The sequence below is a fragment of the Bombina bombina genome, unplaced genomic scaffold (assembly GCF_027579735.1).
Source record: "Bombina bombina isolate aBomBom1 unplaced genomic scaffold, aBomBom1.pri scaffold_953, whole genome shotgun sequence".
NCBI lineage: Eukaryota > Metazoa > Chordata > Amphibia > Anura > Bombinatoridae > Bombina > Bombina bombina.
Window position 1 is genome coordinate 30,742 of NW_026511773.1, and position 26,738 is coordinate 57,479.

Here is a 26,738-nt window from a genome sequence, read left to right on the forward strand (position 1 = left end):
GATGTCCAGGACCCCTGGGCGCTAGAGATAATATCTCAGGGATACCTTCTGGACTTCAAATTCTCTCCTCCAAGAGAGAGATTTCATCTGTCAAGGTTGTCAACAAACCAAACAAAGAAAGAGGCGTTTCTACGCTGCGTACAAGAACTTTTGTTAATGGGAGTAATCCATCCAGTTCCACGGTCGGAACAGGGACAAGGGTTTTACTCAAATCTGTTTGTGGTTCCCAAAAAAGAGGGAACTTTCAGACCAATCCTGGATTTAAAGATCCTAAACAAATTCCTAAGAGTTCCATCGTTCAAAATGGAGACTATTCGGACAATTTTACCCATGATCCAAAAGGGTCAGTACATGACCACAGTGGATTTAAAGGATGCTTACCTTCACATACCGATTCACAAAGATCATTACCGGTATCTAAGGTTTGCCTTCCTAGACAGGCATTACCAGTTTGTAGCTCTTCCATTCGGATTGGCTACAGCTCCAAGAATCTTCACAAAGGTTCTGGGTGCTCTTCTGGCGGTACTAAGACCGCGGGGAATCTCGGTAGCTCCGTACCTAGACGACATTCTGATACAAGCTTCATGCTTTCAAACTGCCAAGTCTCATACAGAGTTAGTACTGGCTTTTCTAAGGTCACATGGATGGAAGGTGAACGAAAAGAAAAGTTCACTCGTTCCACTCACAAGAGTTCCCTTCCTGGGGACTCTTATAGATTCTGTAGAAATGAAGATTTACCTGACAGAGGACAGGTTAACAAGACTTCAAAGTGCTTGCCGCACCCTTCATTCCATTCAACACCCGTCAGTGGCTCAATGCATGGAGGTAATCGGCTTAATGGTAGCGGCAATGGACATAGTTCCCTTTGCTCGCTTACACCTCAGACCACTGCAACTGTGCATGCTAAGTCAGTGGAATGGGGATTACTCAGATTTGTCCCCTTCTCTGAATCTGGATCAAGAGACCAGAAATTCTCTTCTATGGTGGCTTTCTCGGCCACATCTGTCCAGGGGGATGCCATTCAGCAGACCAGACTGGACAATTGTAACAACAGACGCCAGCCTTCTAGGTTGGGGTGCTGTCTGGAATTCTCTGAAAGCTCAGGGACAATGGAGTCAGGAGGAGAGTCTCCTGCCAATAAACATTCTGGAATTGAGAGCAGTTCTCAATGCCCTCCTGGCTTGGCCCCAGTTGACAACTCGGGGGTTCATCAGGTTTCAGTCGGACAACATCACGACGGTAGCTTACATCAACCATCAGGGAGGGACAAGAAGCTCCCTAGCAATGATGGAAGTATCAAAGATAATTCGCTGGGCAGAGTCTCACTCTTGCCACCTGTCAGCAATCCACATTCCGGGAGTGGAGAACTGGGAGGCGGATTTCTTAAGTCGTCAGACTTTTCATCCGGGGGAGTGGGAGCTTCATCCGGAGGTCTTTGCCCAAATACTTCGACGTTGGGGCAAACCAGAGATAGATCTCATGGCGTCTCGACAGAACGCCAAGCTTCCTCGTTACGGGTCCAGATCCAGGGATCCAGGAGCAGTCCTGATAGATGCCCTGACAGCACCTTGGGACTTCAGGATGGCTTACGTGTTTCCACCCTTCCCGATGCTTCCTCGATTGATTGCCAGAATCAAACAGGAGAGAGCATCAGTGATTCTAATAGCACCTGCATGGCCACGCAGGACTTGGTATGCAGACCTGGTGGACATGTCATCCTGTCCACCTTGGTCTCTACCTCTGAAACAGGATCTCCTGATACAGGGTCCTTTCAAACATCAAAATCTAACTTCTCTGAAGCTGACTGCTTGGAAATTGAACGCTTGATTTTATCAAGACGTGGGTTTTCTGAGTCAGTTATTGATACCTTAATACAGGCTAGGAAGCCTGTTACCAGAAGGATTTACCATAAGATATGGCGTAAATACCTATATTGGTGTGAATCCAAAGGTTACTCTTGGAGTAAGGTTAGGATTCCTAGGATATTGTCTTTTCTACAAGAAGGTTTAGAAAAGGGTTTATCTGCTAGTTCATTAAAGGGACAGATCTCAGCTCTGTCCATTCTGTTACACAAACGTCTGTCAGAAGTTCCAGACGTTCAGGCTTTTTTTCAGGCTTTGGCCAGGATTAAGCCTGTGTTTAAAACTGTTGCTCCGCCATGGAGCTTAAACCTTGTTCTTAACGTTTTACAGGGTGTTCCGTTTGAACCCCTTCATTCCATTGATATAAAGTTGTTATCTTGGAAAGTTCTATTTTTAATGGATATTTCCTCGGCTCGAAGAGTCTCTGAGTTATCAGCCTTACATTGTGATTCTCCTTATTTGATTTTTCATTCGGATAAGGTAGTTCTGCGTACTAAACCTGGGTTCTTACCTAAGGTAGTCACTAACAGGAATATCAATCAAGAGATTGTTGTTCCTTCTTTGTGTCCAAATCCTTCTTCAAAGATGGAACGTCTACTGCACAATCTGGACGTAGTTCGTGCCCTAAAATTTTACTTACAGGCAACTAAGGAATTTCGACAAACGTCTTCTCTGTTTGTCGTTTACTCTGGTCAGAGGAGAGGTCAAAAGGCTTCTGCTACCTCTCTTTCCTTTTGGCTTCGTAGCATAATACGTTTAGCTTATGAGACTGCTGGACAGCAGCCTCCTGAAAGAATTACAGCTCATTCTACTAGAGCTGTGGCTTCCACTTGGGCCTTCAAGAATGAGGCCTCTGTTGAACAGATTTGCAAGGCTGCAACTTGGTCTTCGCTTCATACTTTTTCCAAATTTTACAAATTTGACACTTTTGCTTCCTCGGAGGCTATTTTTGGGAGAAAGGTTCTTCAGGCAGTGGTTCCTTCTGTATAAAGAGCCTGCCTATCCCTCCCGTCATCCGTGTACTTTTGCTTTGGTATTGGTATCCCAGAAGTAATGATGACCCGTGGACTGATCACACTTAACAGAAGAAAACATAATTTATGCTTACCTGATAAATTCCTTTCTTCTGTAGTGTGATCAGTCCACGGCCCGCCCTGTTTTTTTTTTAAGGCAGGTAAATATTTTTTAAATTATACTCCAGTCACCACTACACCCTTGGCTTCTCCTTTCTCGTTGGTCCTTGGTCGAATGACTGGGAGTGACGTAGAGGGGAGGAGCTATATGCAGCTCTGCTGGGTGAATCCTCTTGCACTTCCTGTTGGGGAGGAGTAATATCCCAGAAGTAATGATGACCCGTGGACTGATCACACTACAGAAGAAAGGAATTTATCAGGTAAGCATAAATTATGTTTTTACAGGTAAAAGAGCTGATTACTTTGGGGCAATGCCCCGCAAAAAGCCCTTTTAAGGGCTATTTGTAATTTAGTATAGGGTAGGGAATTGTATTATTTTGGGGGGCTTTTTTTATTAGGGGGCTTAGATTAGGTGTAATTAGTTTAAACTTCTTGTAATTTTTTTTTATTTTCTGAAATGTAGTGTTTGCTTTTTTTTATACTTTATTTTATTTTATTTAATTGTATTTAGTTTTAGGTAATTGTAGTTAATTAATTTAATTTATTTAATGATAGGGTAGTGTTAGGTGTAATTGTAACTTAGGTTAGGATTTATTTTACAGGTAATTTTTGTATTTATTTTAGCTAGGTAGCTATTAAATAGTTAAACTACAGTATTTAGTAACTATTCTACCTAGTTAAAATAAATACAAAGTTGCCTATAAAATAAAAATAAATCCTAAAATAGCTACAATGTAATTATTAGTTATATTGTAGCTATCTTAGGGTTTATTTTATAGGTAAGTATTTAGTTTTAAATAGGAATAATTTAGTTAATAATAGTAATTTTATTTAAATAATATTTAAGTTAGGGGGTGTTAGGGTTAGGGTTAGACTTAGGTTTAGGGGTTAATAACTTTATTATAGTGGCGGCGGCAGATTAGGGGTTAATACATTTAATAGGTTATGTGGGCTATGGCGGTTTAGGGGTTAATAGACTATTAGTTATTGTGTTTGACAGGTAGATAGATATTGCGCATGCGTTAGGTGTTAGTTTATTTTTGCAGGCATTTTCGGGAGTTACGGTGCTCCCATACTCAGTGCAAGGCCTGCTACGGCTGCCTTTTTATGGCAAGGTTTTATCATTTTTTTTCTTCCTTCTCTTGCTATCTTTATTTGAAAAGCAAGTATGTAAGTTTAAAATTGCATGCTCTATCTGTATCATAAAATAAACTATTTGGGTTCAGTGTCCCTTTAATGATACCACACACTTTCACAAACCCTATTTCTTCTGTTAAGTGTGATCAGTCCACGGGTCATCATTACTTCTGGGATATTAACTGCTCCCCTACAGGAAGTGCAAGAGGATTTACCCAGCAGAGCTGCATATAGCTCCTCCCCTCTACGTCACTCCCAGTCATTCTCTTGCACCCAGCAACTAGATAGGTCGTGTGAGAGGACTATGGTGATTATACTTAGTTTTATATCTTCAATCAAAAGTTTGTTATTTTAAAATAGCACCGGAGTGTGTTATTACCTCTCTGGCAGAGTTTGAGGAAGAATCTACCAGAGTTTTGCTATGATTTTAGCCGGAGTAGTTAAGATCATATTGCTGTTCTCGGCCATCTGAGGAGTGAGGTAAACTTCAGATCAGGGGACAGCGGGCAGATGAATCTGCATAGAGGTATGTAGCAGTTTTTATTTTCTGACAATGGAATTGATGAGAAAATCCTGCCATACCGATATAATGTCATGTATGTATACTTTACACTTCAGTATTCTGGGAGAATGGTACTTCACTAGAATTACACTGTAAGAAAGACATAAAGCTGTTTAATAACTAGAGATTATGTTTAACGTTTTTGCTGGAATGTAAAATCGTTTTCATTTGCTGAGGTACTGAGTGAATAAATGTTTGGGCACCATTTTTCCACTTGGCAGTTGCTTAAATCTGTTTTTTTCTGTCAGTTTCTGTTCTCCCTCACTGCTGTGTGTGTGGGGGAGGGGCGCTTTTACTATGCATCAAATATTTCAGTCAGCAACTCATTGTATTCCCTGCATGATCTGGTTCATCTCTACAGAGCTCAGGGGTCTTCAAAACTTATTTTGAGGGAGGTAATTTCTCTCAGCAGAGCTGTGTGAATTATAGTTTGACTGAAATAAAAACTTTTATTCTGTAATTTGTTTCCTGCTTTCAGAAATTGTTATCTTTGCTAATGGGATTAAACCTTTGCTAAAGTTGTGTTGTTTACAAGGATTGAGGCTATAACTGTTTCAATTTATTAATTTTTAACTGTCATAGATCTTCTGTGCTTCTTAAAGGCACAGTACGTTTTAATATTATTCTATTTGAATTGTATTTCCAAGTTGCAAGTTTATTTGCTAGTGTGTTAAACATGTCTGATTCAGAAGATGATACCTGTGTCATTTGTTGCAATGCCAAAGTGGAGCCCAATAGAAATTTATGTACTAACTGTATTGATGCTACTTTAAATAAAAATCAATCTGTACAAATTGAACAAATTTCACCAAACAACGAGGGGAGAGTTATGCCGACTAACTCGCCTCACGTGTCAGTACCTACATCTCCCGCTCAGAGGGAGGTGCGTGATATTGTGGCGCCGAGTACAGCTGGGCGGCCATTACAAATCACATTACAGGATATGGCTACTGTTATGACTGAAGTTTTGGCTAAATTACCAGAACTAAAAGGTAAGCGTGATCACTCTGGGGTGAGAACAGAGTGCGCTGATAATATTAGGGCCATGTCAGACACTGAGTCACAGGTGGCAGAACATGAGGACGGAGAACTTCATTCTGTGGGTGACGGTTCTGATCCAAACAGACTGGATTCAGATATTTCAAATTTTAAATTTAAACTGGAAAACCTCCGTGTATTACTAGGGGAGGTGTTAGCGGCTCTGAATGATTGTAACACAGTTGCAATACCAGAGAAAATGTGTAGGTTGGATAAATATTTTGCGGTACCAACGAGTACTGAGGTTTTTCCTATACCTAAGAGACTTACTGAAATTGTTACTAAGGAGTGGGATAGACCCGGTGTGCCGTTCTCACCCCCTCCGATATTTAGAAAAATGTTTCCAATAGACGCCACCACAAGGGACTTATGGCAAACGGTCCCTAAGGTGGAGGGAGCAGTTTCTACTTTAGCTAAGCGTACCACTATCCCGGTGGAGGATAGCTGTGCTTTTTCAGATCCAATGGATAAAAAGTTAGAGGGTTACCTTAAGAAAATGTTTGTTCAACAAGGTTTTATATTGCAACCCCTTGCATGCATTGCGCCGATCACGGCTGCAGCGGCATTCTGGATTGAGTCTCTGGAAGAGAACATTGGTTCAGCTACTCTGGACGACATTACGGACAGGCTTAGAGTCCTTAAACTAGCTAATTCATTCATTTCGGAGGCCGTAGTACATCTTACTAAACTTACGGCGAAGAATTCAGGATTCGCCATTCAGGCACGCAGGGCGCTGTGGCTAAAATCCTGGTCAGCTGATGTTACTTCTAAGTCTAAATTGCTTAATATACCTTTCAAAGGGCAGACCTTATTCGGGCCCGGGTTGAAAGAGATTATCGCTGACATTACAGGAGGTAAAGGCCATGCCCTGCCTCAGGACAAAGCCAAAGCCAAGACTAGACAGTCTAGTTTTCATTCCTTTCGTAATTTCAAAGCAGGAGCAGCATCAACTTCCTCTGCACCAAAACAGGAAGGAGCTGTTGCTCGCTACAGACAAGGCTGGAAACCTAACCAGTCCTGGAACAAGGGCAAGCAGACTAGGAAACCTGCTGCTGCCCCCAAAACAGCATGAATTGAGGGCCCCCGATCCGGGATCGGATCTAGTGGGGGGCAGACTTTCTCTCTTCGCCCAGGCTTGGGCAAGAGATGTTCAGGATCCCTGGGCGCTAGAGATAATATCTCAGGGATACCTTCTGGACTTCAAATACTCTCCTCCAAGAGAGAGATTTCATCTGTCAAGATTGTCAACAATCCAGACAAAGAAAGAGGCTTTTCTACGCTGCGTACAAGAGCTCTTGTTAATGGGAGTAATCCATCCAGTTCCACGATCGGAACAGGGACAGGGGTTTTACTCAAATCTGTTTGTGGTTCCCAAAAAAGAGGGAACTTTCAGACCAATCCTGGACTTAAAGATCCTAAACAAATTCCTAAGAGTTCCATCGTTCAAGATGGAGACTATTCGGACAATTTTACCTATGATCCAAGAGGGTCAGTACATGACCACTGTAGATTTAAAAGATGCTTACCTGCACATACCGATTCACAAAGATCATTACCGGTACCTAAGGTTTGCCTTCCTAGACAGGCATTACCAGTTTGTGGCTCTTCCATTCGGATTGGCTACAGCGCCAAGAATCTTCACAAAGGTTCTGGGTGCTCTTCTGGCGGTACTAAGACCGCGGGGAATCTCGGTAGCTCCATACCTAGACGACATTCTGATACAAGCTTCAAGCTTTCAAACTGCCAAATCTCATACAGAGTTAGTGCTGGCATTTCTAAGGTCACATGGATGGAAGGTGAACGAAAAGAAAAGTTCACTCGTTCCACTCACAAGAGTTCCCTTCCTGGGGACTCTTATAGATTCTGTAGAAATGAAGATTTACCTGACAGAGGACAGGCTATCAAGACTTCAAAGTGCTTGCCGCACTCTTCATTCCATTCAACACCCGTCAGTGGCTCAATGTATGGAGGTAATCGGCTTAATGGTAGCGGCAATGGACATAGTACCCTTTGCACGCTTACACCTCAGACCACTGCAACTGTGCATGCTAGGTCAGTGGAATGGGGATTACTCATACTTATCCCCTTCTCTGAATCTGGATCAAGAGACCAGAAATTCTCTTCTATGGTGGCTTTCTCGGCCACACCTGTCCAGGGGGATGCCATTCAGCAGACCAGACTGGACAATTGTAACAACAGACGCCAGCCTTCTAGGTTGGGGTGCCGTCTGGAATTCCCTGAAGGCTCAGGGACTATGGAGTCAGGAGGAGAGTCTCCTGCCAATAAACATTCTGGAATTGAGAGCAGTTCTCAATGCCCTCCTGGCTTGGCCCCAGTTGACAACTCGGGGGTTCATCAGGTTTCAGTCGGACAACATCACGACTGTAGCTTACATCAACCATCAGGGAGGGACAAGAAGCTCCCTAGCTATGATGGAAGTATCAAAGATAATTCGCTGGGCAGAGTCTCACTCTTGCCACCTGTCAGCTATCCACATCCCGGGAGTGGAGAACTGGGAGGCGGATTTCTTAAGTCGTCAGACTTTTCATCCGGGGGAGTGGGAACTTCATCCGGAGGTCTTTGCCCAAATACTTCAACGTTGGGGCAAACCAGAGATAGATCTCATGGCGTCTCGACAGAACGCCAAGCTTCCTCATTACGGGTCCAGATCCAGGGATCCAGGAGCAGTCCTGATAGATGCTCTGACAGCACCTTGGGACTTCAGGATGGCTTACGTGTTTCCACCCTTCCCGTTGCTTCCTCGATTGATAGCCAGAATCAAACAAGAGAGAGCATCAGTGATTCTAATAGCACCTGCGTGGCCACGCAGGACTTGGTATGCAGACCTGGTGGACATGTCATCCTGTCCGCCTTGGTCTCTACCTCTGAAACAGGACCTTCTGATACAGGGTCCCTTCAAACATCAAAATCTAACTTCTCTGAAGCTGACTGCTTGGAAATTGAACGCTTAATTTTATCAAGACGTGGGTTTTCTGAGTCAGTTATTAGTACCTTAATACAGACTAGGAAACCTGTTACCAGAAAGATTTACCATAAGATATGGCGTAAATACCTACATTGGTGTGAATCCAAAGGTTACTCTTGGAGTAAGGTTAGGATTCCTAGGATATTGTCTTTTCTACAAGAAGGTTTAGAAAAGGGTTTTTCTGCTAGTTCATTAAAGGGACAGATCTCAGCTCTGTCCATTCTGTTACACAAACGTCTGTCAGAAGTTCCTGACGTCCAGGCTTTTTGTCAGGCTTTGGCCAGGATTAAGCCTGTGTTTAAAACTGTTGCTCCACCATGGAGTTTAAACCTTGTTCTTAATGTTTTACAGGGCGTTCCGTTTGAACCCCTTCATTCCATTGATATAAAGTTGTTATCTTGGAAAGTTCTATTTTTAATGGCTATTTCCTCGGCTCGAAGAGTCTCTGAATTATCAGCCTTACATTGTGATTCTCCTTATTTGATTTTTCATTCGGATAAGGTAGTCCTGCGTACTAAACCTGGGTTCTTACCTAAGGTAGTTACTAACAGGAATATCAATCAAGAGATTGTTGTTCCTTCTTTATGCCCAAATCCTTCTTCAAAGAAGGAACGTCTACTGCACAACCTGGATGTAGTCCGGGCTCTAAAATTTTACTTGCAGGCAACTAAGGAATTCCGACAAACGTCTTCTCTGTTTGTCATTTACTCTGGGCAGAGGAGAGGTCAAAAAGCTTCCGCTACCTCTCTTTCTTTTTGGCTTCGTAGCATAATTCGTTTAGCTTATGAGACTGCTGGACAGCAGCCCCCTGAAAGAATTACAGCTCATTCTACTAGAGCTGTGGCTTCCACTTGGGCCTTCAAGAATGAGGCCTCTGTTGAACAGATTTGCAAGGCTGCAACTTGGTCTTCGCTTCATACTTTTTCCAAATTTTACAAATTTGACACTTTTGCTTCATCGGAGGCTATTTTTGGGAGAAAGGTTCTTCAGGCAGTGGTTCCTTCTGTATAAAGAGTCTGCCTATCCCTCCCGTCATCCGTGTACTTTTGCTTTGGTATTGGTATCCCAGAAGTAATGATGACCCGTGGACTGATCACACTTAACAGAAGAAAACATAATTTATGCTTACCTGATAAATTCCTTTCTTCTGTAGTGTGATCAGTCCACGGCCCGCCCTGTTTTTAAGGCAGGTAAATATTTTTTAATTTATACTCCAGTCACCACTTCACCCTTGGCTTTTCCTTTCTCGTTGGTCCTTGGTCGAATGACTGGGAGTGACGTAGAGGGGAGGAGCTATATGCAGCTCTGCTGGGTGAATCCTCTTGCACTTCCTGTAGGGGAGCAGTTAATATCCCAGAAGTAATGATGACCCGTGGACTGATCACACTACAGAAGAAAGGAATTTATCAGGTAAGCATAAATTATGTTTTTTATGCTCAGTCTGAAAATTTCTGAAATAATATACAAGATAGCTGCAAGTTTTGGCAAAATTAGTAAAATGTGTGCGTTCTTTATTGTAGTCAAACTTGAAAGTATTGTAAAAGGGAAAAACATACACACTCTCATATTACACATACATAACTATAATATAACACATACACACACTCTAATATTACACATACACACACTCTAATATTACACATAGACACGCTCTCATATTACACATAGACACGCTCTCATATAACATGCACACACTCTCATACAACGCACACGGCACATACACACGTGACCCAGTAAACATGTTGTTGAGACCCAGTAATGGGTCTTGACCCATGGTTTGAAGAACCCTGTATTAGACTGTCATTTTTTTCACTGTAATAAACCTTCAAATAGAATAAATCTTTGTGAAATTATATATTTGTTTTTTCCATATGTCCTCGTAATGATATTTTATTCTTTTTTGTTTCAGGTAAGATTGAAAAGATACGCACCCCTTCTTCACCCAGAGCAGAATCTTTCCCCACTGAACCTGATGATCTGCTAGAAGAAGCTACTGGATCTCAGCGCCCTAAAAATCTCATGCAAACACTTTTGGATGATTACGAGACCCATAAAAGCAAGAGGCGGGAGAAAATGGATGATTCAAGTGTAAGTTTACTGCTCACTAGACTTATTTCACAAACACAGGCTCTTGTGTAGCAAATATTACTTGTATTTTAAATATCATTTCATCATTGTAATTATGTGGGTAAACAATTACACTTTCACACACAGATACTTTACATACACACTCATGTGGGTATAAACTTACATATTACATGTGTGTATGTATATATATATATATATATATATATATATATATATATATATATATATATATATATATATATATATATATATATATATATATATATATATATATACACACAGACACACATACATACATATTACATACACACTTGTGTAGGTACACACATATTGCACATACATATTACATACACACTCATGTAGGTACATGCTTACATATTACATGCATACACACATATGCACATACTTATTATATACACACTCATGTAGGTACACGCTTACATATTACATGCACACACAAACATATTACACATATATGCACATACATATTATATACACACTCATGTAGGTACATGCATACACACATACGCACACACAAGCATATTACATACACACATATACATATTACATACACACTTAAATATTAAAAGGGGAAGTGCCACTGATTTTAGTTCATCCCCCATGTTCAATTCACATGTTGATAAACACAATTTTTGGGTTTAACAAAAAGTAAAAAATATAGCTCATCACACTTAAAATCTGAAGGTTGTACTCAAAAACAATCTTCAGAATATTCATTTTAGTGATGAAATTACATAAAATGTTCTCAATATAGTTTTTTAGTTGCGTCATAAATCAGTTTAATAATTGCTTACGTTAAAAAAACATGCATTCTTTTTAAGCAGTTATTGTCTATATACAATCTCTGATGTTTTTCTTTGGCTGCATATTTTTGCCTCTGTGCAGTTCTGTGATAGTCCCTTTTAAAAATCTGTGATCTCGTATACACAACTCAGGTGGGTTCACTAATCTGACAGCTTTGATTCTAAAGTTTTGGAATTGCTTAGAAAAATGAAGCCAGAAATGACCTGTTTATGCATTCACGCAATTGTCTTTATAGACTGGAAATAGGGCCAGTATCAGTCTCTGTAGAGAATAAATGCTGGGCTTTTGTCATATGTTTTTATTTCATTTGGTATTTATCACTATGTTTCTATAAAGATTTTAGAAGTTTATATATGTAATATGGAATCTGTAAATGTTAAAGGGACATGAAACACTTTGTAATTACAAGATTTTTTTGTAGACTTGTAGTAAATTGGTACATTAGTTGATTGCAAAATCCTTCAAAATATATATACACAATATTGTTGCTATGTTTTTCAATAGCCAATAATCGCTACTATTTACCTTATTTGGACTTGTTACTGGAGTAGACAGAAAAGTTTGTCATTTTGCAGCCTCATTTAGGGCGCAAACTCCACTACAAGTACGTTTTTTGCGCTTGTATTACAAGTTTAAAGGGAACTTTTTACACTTGCACGCTAACCCGTTGCGGGTAAAAACTTAGAATATTACGCTTGCGATAACGTATTCCCCCCATAGAAGTCAAATACTCTCAAATTACATATAAACACACTCTAATATAACATATACACATACACTCTAATATAACATATGCACACACTCTAATATAACACATACTCTCATATTACACATACCCACACTCTAATATAACATACACACACACTTATATTACATATACACACACTCTAATATAACACATACTCTCATATACACACACTCTATCGGGCTTTACCCACAGCCGCTTGGGTAATCCTAGCATTACCCGGGTAATGCTAGGATTACCCAATATCTGACTTTACCGGCAACATATATATAATAATACTATTGCTATGTGCAGAACTTTGGAATGTGAAATATGTACTGTAAATACACAGTATAACACTAAATATGCCTTAACATGTTTTCATCTACTTGACTGCAAAGGGCTCCAATGCACTAATATATATGTCTATATATGTGTTTACAGACATATATACACATATAAATATATATGTACACACAAATAATGATTCAGATAGAGCATGCAGTTTTAAGTGACTTTCTAAATTACTTCCATTATCAAATTGTGCTGTATATGTGATTTTATTATGGCTGTCACATGATATGGAGGGGTGGCAAATCGAAGTATATTTTGAAATTTGTCAGAAATCTGTTCACAGTAATTGCTTTTGCATTGCCTTTTTATTATTCACTTGTTGATTATGCAAGTCCACTGTATTTAATGGTCCTTTAACTTACATATAATTACACATTTGTATTACCATCTCAACATCTCAAAGTGTTTCATGGTCTTTAAATGTCAAAATAATGGAGATTTTAAGTTTTAGGTGTGTTTAATCCCCTGTGGAATTCAGTCTTACAATAAGACCACTGTTTAACAAACAGCCTTCTGAGCTGCTGTCTCTGTTTACTCACAGTGTAGCCTTCATCACAGAATTCTCTGCAGATCTGGTACACAGCAAAAGCTATCACTATAACAGTGATGTTATATTGTTGGTAAAACAACTAAGAAGCTAATTTGCCTGTAATTGAAATTGAAGTGCACTGTTATACATTTCAGATTCATCTAGAATATCACTTTAATCACATATGTTAAGAAAATGAACGCTTCTAAAAAAAAAAAAAAAAAAAGGGCCGCTGTTAAAGGGCTGACTAGAGATAGAAGTTTGTCAACAACTTCAGTATTGCTAAAATTGCCGCCATCTGTATGCTTGTGTTTAAAGGAACATGAAACCTAAAATTTGATTTCATTATTCAGATAGAGAATGCAATTTAAAAAAAAAAATCCAATTTACTTCTATTATCAAATTTGCTTTGTTGTCATGTTATTCTTTGTTGAAGAGCTATCTAAATAGGTAGCGTGCACATGCTCTTGGTAAGTATAACATTGTTGCAAAACTGCTACCAAATAGTGCTGCAAACATGTGTACACTCCCAAGCTTACCACTCTGCTTTTGAACAAAGGATAACATGAAAACAAAGAAATTTTGATAATTGAACAAATTGGAAAGTCGTTTAAAATTGTATGTTCTATCTGAATCATTAAATAATTTTTTGGGGGTTTTATGTCCCTTTAAAATTAGATTTATATTTATACTTTAACTAATTTGCATATCCTTACCCAGCAACATATATATAATAATACTATTGCTATGTGCAGAACTTTGGAATGTGAAATATGTACTGTAAATACACAGTATAACACTAAATATGCCTTAACATGTTTTCATCTACTTGACTGCAAAGGGCTCCAATGCACTAATATATATGTCTATATATGTGTTTACAGACATATATACACACATAAATATATATGTACACACAAATAATGATTCAGATAGAGCATGCAGTTTTAAGTGACTTTCTAAATTACTTCCATTATCAAAATGATCAAATTGTGCTGTATATGTGATTTCTCCAACATTGGTGTGTCCGGTCCACGGCGTCATCCATAACTTGTGGGAATATTCTCTTCCCCAACAGGAAATGGCAAAGAGCACAGCAAAAGCTGTCCATATATTCCCTCCCAGGCTCCGCCCCCCCAGTCATTCTCTTTGCCGCTCTGAACAAGTAGCATCTCCACGGAGATGGTGAAGAGTATGTGGGGAAGTCATGGACAGAATTCACGCACTTAAGTTAGCTAATTCCTTTATTTTAGACGCCGCTTTGCAGTTAGCGAGGTTAGCGGCGAAAAATTCAGGGTTTGCAATTGTGGCGCGCAGAGCGCTCTGGCTAAAGTCTTGGTCGGCGGATGTATCTTCCAAGACAAAATTGCTTAATATCCCTTTCAAAGGTAAGACCCTTTTTGGCCCAGAATTGAAAGAGATTATTTCAGACATCACTGGGGGAAAGGGCCATGCCCTCCCACAAGATAGACCTTTCAAGGCTAAGAATAAGTCCAATTTTCGTTCCTTTCGCAATTTCAGGAACGGACCGGCTTCCAACTCTGCAGCCTCTAGACAAGAGGGTAACGCTTCCCAGACTAAACCAGCTTGGAAACCAATGCAAGGCTGGAACAAGGGTAAACAGGCCAAGAAGCCTGCTGCTGCTACCAAAACAGCATGAAGGGGTAGCCCCCGATCCGGGACCCGATCTAGTAGGGGGCAGACTCTCTGTCTTTGCTCAGGCTTGGGCAAGAGATGTTCAGGATCCCTGGGCACTAGAAATAGTCTCTCAAGGTTATCTTCTAGAATTCAAGGAACTACCCCCAAAGGGAAGGTTCCACATGTCTCACTTATCTTCAAACCAAATAAAGAGACAGGCATTCTTACATTGTGTAGAAGACCTGTTAAAGATGGGAGTGATACACCCAGTTCCAACTGTGGAACAAGGTCAGGGGTTTTACTCAAATCTGTTTGTAGTTCCCAAAAAAGAGGGAACTTTCAGACCAATTCTGGATTTAAAAATTCTAAACAAATTTCTCAGAGTTCCATCGTTCAAAATGGAAACCATTCGAACAATTTTACCTACAATCCAGGAGGGTCAATTTATGACTACCGTGGATTTAAAGGATGCGTATCTACATATTCCTATCCACAAAGATCATCATCAGTTCCTAAGGTTCGCCTTTCTGGACAAACATTACCAGTTCGTGGCTCTCCCATTCGGGCTAGCCACTGCTCCAAGGATTTTCACAAAGGTGCTCGGGTCCCTTCTAGTGGTCCTAAGACCAAGGGGTATTGCAGTGGCACCTTATCTGGACGACATTCTAATCCAAGCGTCGTCTCCTTCCAAAGCAAAGGCTCATACAGACATTGTTCTAGCCTTTCTCAGATCTCACGGGTGGAAGGTGAACGTAGAAAAGAGTTCCCTGTCTCCGTTGACAAGAGTTCCCTTTTTGGGAACAATAATAGATTCTTTAGAAATGAAGATCTTCCTGACAGAAGTCAGAAAGTCAAAGCTTCTAAACGCTTGTCAAGTTCTTCACTCTATTCTGCAGCCTTCCATAGCTCAGTGCATGGATGTAGTAGGGTTGATGGTTGCAGCAATGGACATAGTTCCTTTTGCTCGAATTCATTGGTGGTTGACCCAGGATCACCTGACCCAGGGAATGAGTTTCCGCAGACCAGAGTGGGTCATTGTCACGACCGACGCCAATCTATTAGGCTGGGGCGCGGTCTGGGATTCCCTGAAAGCTCAGGGTCTATGGTCTCGGGAAGAGTCTATGGTCTCGCGAAGGCCGGATTCATAAGATTCCAGTCAGACAACATGACGACTGTAGCTTACATCAACCATCAGGGGGGAACAAGGAGTTCCTTGGCAATGAGAGAGGTGTCCAAAATCATCAAATGGGCGGAGGATCACTCCTGCCACCTATCTGCAATTCACATCCCAGGAGTAGACAACTGGGAGGCGGATTATCTGAGTCGTCAGACTTTCCGGGGGAGTGGGAACTTCACCCGGAGGTGTTTGCCCAGTTGACTCAATTATGGGGCATTCCAGACATGGATCTGATGGCGTCTCGTCAGAACTTCAAGGTTCCTTGCTACGGGTCCAGATCCAGGGATCCCAAGGCGACTAGTGGATGCATTAGTGGCGCCTTGGTCGTTCAACCTAGCTTATGCGTTTCCACCGTTCCCTCTCCTTCCCAGGCTTGTAGCCAGGATCAAACAGGAGAAGGCCTCGGTGATTCTGATAGCTCCTGCGTGGCCGCGCAGGACTTGGTATGCAGACCTGGTGAATATGTCATCGGCTCCACCATGGAAGCTACCTTTGAGACAGGATCTTCTAGTACAAGGTCCATTCGAACATCCAAATCTAGTTTCTCTGCAGCTGACTGCTTAGAAATTGAACGTTTGATTTTATCCAAGCTTGGGTTTTCAGATTCAGTGATAGATACTCTGGTCCAAGCCAGAAAACCTGTGACTAGAAAGATTTACCATAAAATATGGAAAAGATATATCTGTTGGTGTGAATCCAAGGGATTCTCCTGGAGTAAGATTAAAATTCCTAAGATCCTCTCCTTTCTCCAAGAAGGTTTGGATAAGGGATTGTCAGCGAGTTCTCTAAAAGGACAGATTTCTGCTTTATCTGTCTTGTTACACAAACGACTGGCAGCTGTGCCAGATGTACAAGCTTTTGTACAGGCTTTGGTTAGAATCAAGCCTGTTTACAGACCCTTGACTCCTCCCTGGAGTCTAAATTTAGTTCTTTCAGTTCTTCAAGGGGTCAAGTTACTATCTTGGAAAGTTTTGTTTTTGGTTGCTATTTCTTCTGCTAGAAGAGTTTCTGAATTATCTGCTTTGCAGTGTGACCCACCCTATCTGGTGTTCCATTCAGATAAGGTTGTTTTGCGTACCAATCCTGGTTTTCTTCCAAAAGTTGTTTCCAACAAGAACATTAACCAGGAAATAGTTGTTCCTTCTTTGTGTCCGAATCCAGTTTCAAAGAAGGAACGTTTGTTACACAATTTAGATGTAGTCTGTGCTTTAAAGTTCTATTTAGAAGCAGCAAAGGATTTCAGACAAACTTCTTCTTTGTTTGTCGTTTATTCTGGTAAGAGGAGAGGACAAAAAGCTAATGCTACCTCTCTTTCTTTCTGGCTGAAAAGCATCATCCGATTGGCTTATGAGACTGCCGGACGGCAGCCTCCTGAACGAATCACAGCTCACTCTACTAGGGCTGTGGCTTCCACATGGGCCTTCAAGAACGAGGCTTCTGTTGATCAGATATGTAAGGCAGCGACTTGGTCTTCTCTGCACACTTTTGCCAAATTCTACAAATTTGATACTTTTGCTTCTTCGGAGGCTATTTTTGGGAGAAAGGTTTTGCAAGCCGTGGTGCCTTCTGTTTAGGTAACCTGATTTGCTCCCTCCCTTCATCCGTGTCCTAAAGCTTTGGTATTGGTTCCCACAAGTTATAGATGACGCCGTGGACCGGACACACCAATGTTGGAGAAAACAGAATTTATGCTTACCTGATAAATTACTTTCTCTTGTTAAGTGTATCCAGTCCACGGATCATCCATTACTTATGGGATATTAACTCCTCCCCAACAGGAAGTGCAAGAGGATTCACCCAGCAGAGCTGCTATATAGCTCCTCCCCTAACTGCCATTCCCAGTCATTCTCTTGCACCCAACGAATAGATAGGATGTGTGAGAGGACTGTGGTGATTATACTTAGTTTCATACCTTCAATTAAAAGTTTGTTATTTTATAATAGCACCGGAGTGTGTTATTCCTTCTCTGGTAGAATTTGAAGAAGAATCTACCTGAGTTTTTCTATGATTTTAGCCGGAGTAGTTAAGATCATATTGCTGTTTCTCGGCCATCTGAGGAGAGGTAAACTTCAGATCAGGGGACAGCGGGCAGATTAATCTGCAAAGAGGTATGTAGCAGCTTATTATTTTCTGACAATGGAATTGATGAGAAAACTCTGCCATACCGATATAATGTAAACTCAGCCTTAAATGCAGTAGCAGCAACTGGTATCAGGCTGTCATGTATGTATATTTTACACTTCAGTATTCTGGGGAATGGCACTTCACTGGAATTATACTGTATGCATAAAACTTTAGCCTAATTTGCAGGGACTAGCAACAGGCTTTTTAATAACACTCAATTTATTAATGTTAAACGTTTTTTGCTGGCATGTAAAATCGTTTAATTTTCTGAGGTACTGGGTGAAAAAATGTTTTGGGCACTATTTGTTTCCACTTGGCAGTCGTTTTATTTAATTTATGACAGTTTACTGATCTCTCTCACTGTTATGTGTGAGGGGGAGGGTGCTTTTGCTACGCATCAAAAAATTCAGTCAGAAGTTTATTGTCTTCCCTGCATGATCCGGTTCATCTCTACAGAACTCAGGGGTCTTCAAAACTTGTTTTGAGGGAGGTAATCACTCACAGCAGAGCTGTGAGATTGTAGTTGACTGTGATAAAAAAACGTTTATTTCTGTATTATTTTTTTTCTGCTATAACTTTTCAGTTTATTAATTTTCAACTGTCATAACTTTTTCTGTGCTTCTTATAGGCACAGTACGTTTTCATATTATAGTAAATTACTTGAAAAGTATTTCCAAGTTGCTAGTTTATTTGCTAGTGTGTTAAACATGTCTGATTCAGAGGAAGATATCTGTGCTATATGTGCTAAAGCCAAAGTGGAGCCCAATAGAAATTTATGTACTAACTGTATTGATGCTACTTTAAATAAAAGTCAATCTGTACAAATTGAACATATTTCACCAAACAACGAGGGGAGAGTTATGCCGACTAACTCGCCTCACGTGTCAGTACCTGCATCTCCCACTCGGGAGGTGCGTGATATTGTAGCGCCGAGTACATCTGGGCGGCCATTACAAATCACATTACAGGATATGGCTACTGTTATGACTGAAGTTTTGGCTAAATTACCAGAACTAAGAGGTAAGCGTGATCACTCTGGGGTGAGAACAGAGTGCGCTGATAATATTAGGGCCATGTCAGACACTGTGTCACAATTTGCAGAACATGAGGACGGAGAGCTTCATTCTGCGGGTGACGGTTCTGATCCAAACAAACTGGATTCAGATATTTCAAATTTTAAATTTAAGCTGGAAAACCTCCGTGTATTACTAGGGGAGGTGTTAGCGGCTCTGAATGATTGTAACACAGTTGCAATACCAGAGAAAATGTGTAGGTTGGATAAATATTTTGCGGTACCGGCGAGTACTGACGTTTTTCCTATACCTAAGAGACTTACTGAAATTGTTACTAAGGAGTGGGATAGACCCGGTTTGCCGTTCTCACCCCCTCCGATATTTAGAAAGATGTTTCCAATAGACGCCACCACACGGGACTTATGGCAAACGGTCCCTAAGGTGGAGGGAGCAGTTTCTACTTTAGCTAAGCGTACCACTATCCCGGTGGAGGATAGCTGTGCCTTTTCAGATCCAATGGATAAAAAGTTAGAGGGTTACCTTAAGAAAATGTTTGTTCAACAAGGTTTTATATTGCAACCTCTTGCATGCATTGCGCCTGTCACGGCTGCAGCAGCATTTTGGTTTGAGTCTCTGGAAGAGACACTTGAATCAGCTCCATTAGATGAGATTACACACAAGCTTAAAGCCCTTAAGTTAGCTAACTCATTTATTTCAGATGCCGTAGTACATTTAACTAAACTTACGGCTAAGAATTCCGGATTCGCCATTCAGGCACGCAGAGCACTGTGGCTAAAATCCTGGTCAGCTGACGTTACTTCTAAATCTAAATTGCTTAATATACCTTTCAAAGGGCAGACCTTATTCGGGCCCGGGTTGAAAGAAATTATCGCTGACATTACAGGAGGTAAAGGCCATGCCCTGCCTCAAGACAGAGCCAAACCTAAGGCTAGACAGTCTAATTTTCATTCCTTTCGTAATTTCAAAGCAGGAGCAGCATCAACTTCCTCTGCACCAAAACAGGAAGGAGCTGTTGCTCGCTACAGACAAGGCTGGAGACCTAACCAGTCCTGGAACAAGGGCAAGCAGGCCAGGAAACCTGCTGCTGCCCCTAAGACAGCATGAATCGAGGGCCCCCGATCCGGGAACGGATCTAGTGGGGGGCAGACTTTCTCTCTTCGCCCAGGCTTGGGCAAGAGATGTCCAGGATCCCTGGGCGTTAGAGATCATATCTCAGGGATACCTTCTAGACTTCAAATTCTCTCCCCCAAGAGGGAGATTTCATCTGTCAAGGTTGTCAACAAACCAAATAAAGAAAGAGGCGTTTCTACCCTGCGTACAAGATCTTTTATTAATGGGAGTGATCCATCCGGTTCCGCGGTCGGAACAAGGACAAGGGTTTTACTCAAATCTGTTTGTGGTTCCCAAAAAAGAGGGAACTTTCAGGCCAATCTTGGATTTAAAGATCCTAAACAAATTCCTAAGAGTTCCATCGTTCAAAATGGAAACTATTCGGACAATTTTACCCATGATCCAAAAGGGTCAGTACATGACCACAGTGGATTTAAAGGATGCTTACCTTCACATACCGATTCACAAAGATCATTACCGGTATCTAAGGTTTGCCTTTCTAGACAGGCATTACCAGTTTGTAGCTCTTCCATTCGGATTGGCTACGGCTCCGAGAATCTTCACAAAGGTTCTGGGTGCTCTTCTGGCGGTACTAAGACCGCGAGGAATTGCGGTAGCTCCGTACCTAGACGACATTCTGATACAAGCTTCAAGCTTTCAAACTGCCAAGTCTCATACAGAGTTAGTACTGGCATTTCTAAGGTCGCATGGATGGAAGGTGAACGAAAAGAAGAGTTCTCTCTTTCCACTCACAAGAGTTCCCTTCTTGGGGACTCTTATAGATTCTGTAGAAATGAAGATTTACCTGACAGAAGACAGGTTAACAAAGCTTCAAAATGCATGCCGTGTCCTTCATTCCATTCAACACCCGTCAGTAGCTCAATGCATGGAGGTGATCGGCTTAATGGTAGCAGCAATGGACATAGTACCCTTTGCACGTCTACATCTCAGACCGCTGCAATTGTGCATGCTAAGTCAGTGGAATGGGGATTACTCAGACTTGTCCCCTACTCTGAATCTGGATCAAGAGACCAGAAATTCTCTTCTATGGTGGCTTTCTCGGCCACATCTGTCCAGGGGGATGCCATTCAGCAGGCCGGACTGGACAATTGTAACAACAGACGCCAGCCTACTAGGTTGGGACGCTGTCTGGAATTCTCTGAAGGCTCAGGGACAATGGAATCAGGAGGAGAGTCTCCTACCAATAAACATTCTGGAATTGAGAGCAGTTCTCAATGCCCTTCTGGCTTGGCCCCAGTTAACAACTCGGGGGTTCATCAGGTTTCAGTCGGACAACATCACGACTGTGTAGCTTACATCAACCATCAGGGAGGGACAAGAAGCTCCCTAGCAATGATGGAAGTATCAAAGATAATTCGCTGGGCAGAGTCTCACTCTTGCCACCTGTCAGCAATCCACATCCCGGGAGTGGAGAACTGGGAGGCGGATTTCTTAAGTCGTCAGACTTTTCATCTGGGGGAGTGGGAACTTCATCCGGAGGTCTTTGCCCAAATACTTCGAGGTTGGGGCAAACCAGAGATAGATCTCATGGCGTCTCAACAGAACGCCAAGCTTCCTCGTTACGGGTCCAGATCCAGGGATCCGGGAGCGGTTCTGATAGATGCTTTGACAGCACCTTGGACCTTCGGGATGGCTTATGTGTTTCCACCCTTCCCGATGCTTCCTCGATTGATTGCCAGAATCAAACAGGAGAGAGCATCAGTGATTCTAATAGCGCCTGCATGGCCACGCAGGACTTGGTATGCAGATCTAGTGGACATGTCATCCTGTCCACCTTGGTCGCTACCTCTGAAACAGGACCTTCTGATCCAGGGTCCCTTCAAACATCAAAATCTAATTTCTCTGAAGCTGACTGCTTGGAAATTGAACGCTTGATTTTATCAAAACGTGGTTTTTCTGAGTCAGTTATTGATACCTTAATACAGGCTAGGAAGCCTGTTACCAGAAAGATTTACCATAAGATATGGCGCAAATACTTATATTGGTGCGAATCCAAGAGTTACTCATGGAGTAAGGTTAGGATTCCGAGGATATTGTCTTTCCTACAAGAAGGTTTAGAAAAGGGTTTATCCGCTAGTTCCTTAAAGGGACAGATTTCAGCTCTGTCCATTCTTTTACACAAACGTCTGTCAGAAGTTCCGGACGTTCAAGCATTTTGTCAGGCTTTAGCTAGGATCAAGCCTGTGTTTAAAACTGTTGCTACACCATGGAGTTTGAACTTAGTTCTTAATGTTTTACAGGGGGTTCCGTTTGAACCCCTTCATTCCATTGATATCAAGTTGTTATCTTGGAAAGTTCTGTTTTTAATGGCGATTTCCTCGGCTCGAAGAGTCTGAGTTATCTGCCTTACATTGTGATTCTCCTTATCTGATTTTTTATTCAGACAAGGTAGTTCTGCGTACTAAACCTGGGTTCCTACCTAAGGTGGTCACTAACAGGAATATCAATCAAGAGATTGTGGTTCCATCTTTGTGTCCTAATCCTTCTTCGAAAAAGGAACTTCTGCTACACAATCTAGATGTAGTCCGTGCCCTGAAATTTTATCTACAGGCAACTAAGGATTTTCGACAAACGTCTTCCCTGTTTGTCGTTTATTCTGGTCAGAGGAGAGGTTAAAAAGCTTCGGCTACCTCTCTCTCCTTTTGGCTTCGTGGCATAATACGGTTAGCCTATGAGACTGCTGGACAGCAGCCTCCTGAAAGAATTACAGCACATTCTACTAGAGCTGTGGCTTCCACTTGAGCCTTTAAGAATGAGGCTTCTGTTGAACAGATTTGCAAGGCTGCAACTTGGTCTTCTCTTCATACTTTTTCCAAATTTTCCAAATTTGACACTTTTGCTTCTTCGGAGGCTGTTTTTGGGAGAAAGGTTCTTCAGGCAGTGGTTCCTTCCGTATAAAGAGCCTGCCTGTCCCTCCCGTCATCCGTGTACTTTAGCTTTGGTATTGGTATCCCATAAGTAATGGATGATCCGTGGACTGGATACACTTAACAAGAGAAAACATAATTTATGCTTACCTGATAAATTTATTTCTCTTGTAGTGTATCCAGTCCACGGCCCGCCCTGTCACTTTAAGGCAGGTAATTTTTCCATTAAACTACAGTCACCACTGTACCCTATGGTTTTCCTTTCTCTGCATGTTTTCGGTCGAATGACTGGTAATGGCAGTTAGGGGAGGAGCTATATAGCAGCTCTGCTGGGTGAATCCTCTTGCACTTCCTGTTGGGGAGGAGTTAATATCCCATAAGTAATGGATGATCCGTGGACTGGATACACTACAAGAGAAATAAATTTATCAGGTAAGCATAAATTATGTTTTCTCCAACGGTGTGTCCGGTCCACAGCCCGCCCTGGTTTTTTAATCAGGTTTGAAAAATTTCTTTCTCTATACACTACAGTCACCACGGCACCCTATAGTTTCTCCTTTTTTTTCTCCTAACCGTCGGTCGAATGACTGGGGGGGGCGGAGCCTGGGAGGGACTATATGGACAGCTTTTGCTGTGCTCTTTGCCATTTCCTGTTGGGGAAGAGAATTTTCCCACAAGTTATGGATGACGCCGTGGACCGGACACACCGTTGGAGAAAGTAATTTATCAGGTAAGCATAAATTCTGCTTTTATTATGATGTATGTCTCCTTAAAGGGGCATGAAACCCTGAAAAAATTATTTTGTCATTCAAGTAGAGCAAAAATTGTAAAACAAATTTCCAATTTACTCGTTTTATCAAATTTGCTACATTCCTTTGGAATCCTTTGTTGAAGGAGCAGCAATGTATTACTGGGCGCTAGCTGAGCATATCAGTTGAGCCAATGAAAGAGGCATATGTGTGCAGCTACCATTCAGCAGCTACTTTAAAAGTAGTGCATTGCTGCTCCTGAGCCTACCTTGGTAGGATACCAAGAGAACAAAACACATTGGATTATAAAAGTAATTTGGAAAGTTGTTTTTAACTGTATGCTCTCTAAATCATGAAAATGGAAAAAGTATGAAACGTGTGCCATATGATTCTTATTTTCAAATGCCACCGGTATTTGCTCCTAACAATATTTATTGCAGACTGCAGCAAAATAATACCAGCCATTAGGAATTACTTAAATGGACATGAAACCCCCCCAAAAAAATTCTTTCATGATTCAGATAGAGAATATAATTTTAAAGAACTTTCTAATTTACTTCTATTACTGAATTTGATTCATTCTCTTGGTAGCCTTTGTTGAAGAAACATGGGTGAACCAATAACATGATGCATATGTGAGCAGCCACAAATCAGCAGCTCTTAAGCCTACCTAGGTATCCTATTGAACAAAGGATACTAAGAGAACAAAACGAATTATATAATAGAAGTACATTATAAAGTTGTTTAAAAATGCACGTTTCTTTCATGTAATTGGCAATAGTCCATGAGCTAGTGACATATGGGATATACAATCCTACCAGGAGGAACAAAGTTTCCCAAACCTCAAAATGCCTATAAATACACCCCTCACCACACCCACAATTCAGTTTTACAAATTTTGCCTCTTATGGAGGTAGTGAAGTAAGTTTGTGATTGATTTTCTTCTGTGATATGCGCTTCTCAGCATTTTGAAGCCCGATTCCTCTCAGAGTACAGTGAATGTCAGAGGGACGTGAAGGGAGTATCACCTATTGAATTCTATGGTTTTCCTCGTGGGAAATCCTTTTTATAGGTTCTCTGTTATTGGTCGTAGAGATTAATCTCCTACCTCCCTTTTCAGATCGACGATATACTCTCATATTCCATTATCTCTACTGATAACTGTTTCAGTACTGGTTTGGTTATCTGCTATATGTAGATGGGTGTCTTTCGGTAAGTATGTTTTTATTTCTTAAAGACACTCTCAGCTATGGTTTGACACTTTATGTATTAATGTAAAGTTCTAAATATATGTATTGCACTTATATTTGCCATGAGTCAGGTTTATGGGGTTATGTATATTTCCTTTTGCAGACTTTCAGTTTCAAAATTGGGAAAAACATATTTAGGAAGTTATTTTTTCTTACCTGGGGTATAGTCTTTTCTTCAAAATTGACTGTTTTCATAAATTTTCGCGGGCAAAATTTAGGCTTGCGAGGCCACAAAATGCTGATATTTATTGCGTCATTTTTGGCGCGAGAATTTTTTGACACGAAGGTACGTTCGGTGACGCAAATTCAGCATTTCTGGCATCTTAGTTGACGCTAGGTTTCCTTGCACAAGGTTGTGTCTGCTATGACGCGAGTTGCGTCATTTCCGGATGTTGTTAGCGCCAAAGAATTTTGTTTTGCGTTGCGCATCATACTTGTCGCCAAATAAATTTATTATTTAAACCCCACTTCCTATATGCCTCTTGCCTTTTTCTATGCTCAGAGGGCTATGCTGTTTGCATTTATTTCCCATTCCTGAAACTGCCATATAAGGCAATTGATAATTTTGCTTTATATGTTGTTTTTTTCTCTTACATTTGCAAGATGTCTCAATCTGATCCTGTCTCAGAAACCACTGTTTGATTCCTGCTGCCAGATAACAGTTCTACCAAAGATATTTGTATCTGTTGTAAGTTAGCGGAGATTATATATCCAGCTGTAGTATGTAACAGTTGTCATGATAGGCAATTACATGCAGATAATGTATCCATCAGTACTAGTACTATGCCTGTTGTTCCTTCAACATCTAATGTACATGATATTCCTGTGAATATAAAATATTTTATTGCTGATTCGATTCAGAAGGCTTTGTCTGCCATTCCGCCTTCTAATAAACGTAAAAGGTCTTTTAAAACTTCTCATAAAGATGATGAATTTTCAAATGACCGAAAACATACTGAATTATCCTCCTCTGATGAGGATCTATCTGATTTAGGAGATCCTACCTCAGATATTGACACTGACAAATCTGCTTATCTCTTTAAGATGGAGTATATTCGTTCCTTGTTGAAAGAAGTGTTAATTACTTTGGATATTGAGGAAACTAGTCCTCTTGATATAAAAACAAGTAAACATTTAAATTCTGTTTATAAACCTCCTGTGGTTACTCCAGAGGTTTTTCCAGTTCCTGATGCTATTTCTGATATGATTTCAAAGGAATGGAATAGGCCTGGTACTTCTTTTATTCCTTCTTCTAGGTTTAAAAAGTTGTAACCTTTACCAGCAGCCAGATTGGAGTTTTGGGAGAAAATCCCCAAAGTTGATGGGGCTATTTCTACTCTTGCCAAACGTACTACTATCCCTATGGAAGATAGTACTTCCTTTAAGGATCCTTTAGATAGGAAACTTGAATCTTATCTAAGGAAAGCTTATTTATTTTCTGGCTATCTTCTTAGGCCTGCAATTTCTATAGCTGATGTTGCAGCTGCATCAACCTTCTGGTTGGAAAGCTTAGCGCAACAGGAAACAGAT

The 26,738-nt window shown here is 41.0% G+C and overlaps 1 long non-coding RNA gene across 1 annotated transcript in view; it reads left to right on the top strand.

Moving 5' to 3' along the window:
• Positions 1-10,632: 10,632 nt before the first annotated feature.
• LOC128643941 (uncharacterized) overlaps positions 10,633-26,738 on the top strand; it is a 37,975-nt gene continuing 21,869 nt past the window's right edge. The window contains exon 1 of the long non-coding RNA XR_008399894.1: positions 10,633-10,806. This is a non-coding gene — a long non-coding RNA (uncharacterized LOC128643941). The remainder of the gene's footprint in view (positions 10,807-26,738) is intronic.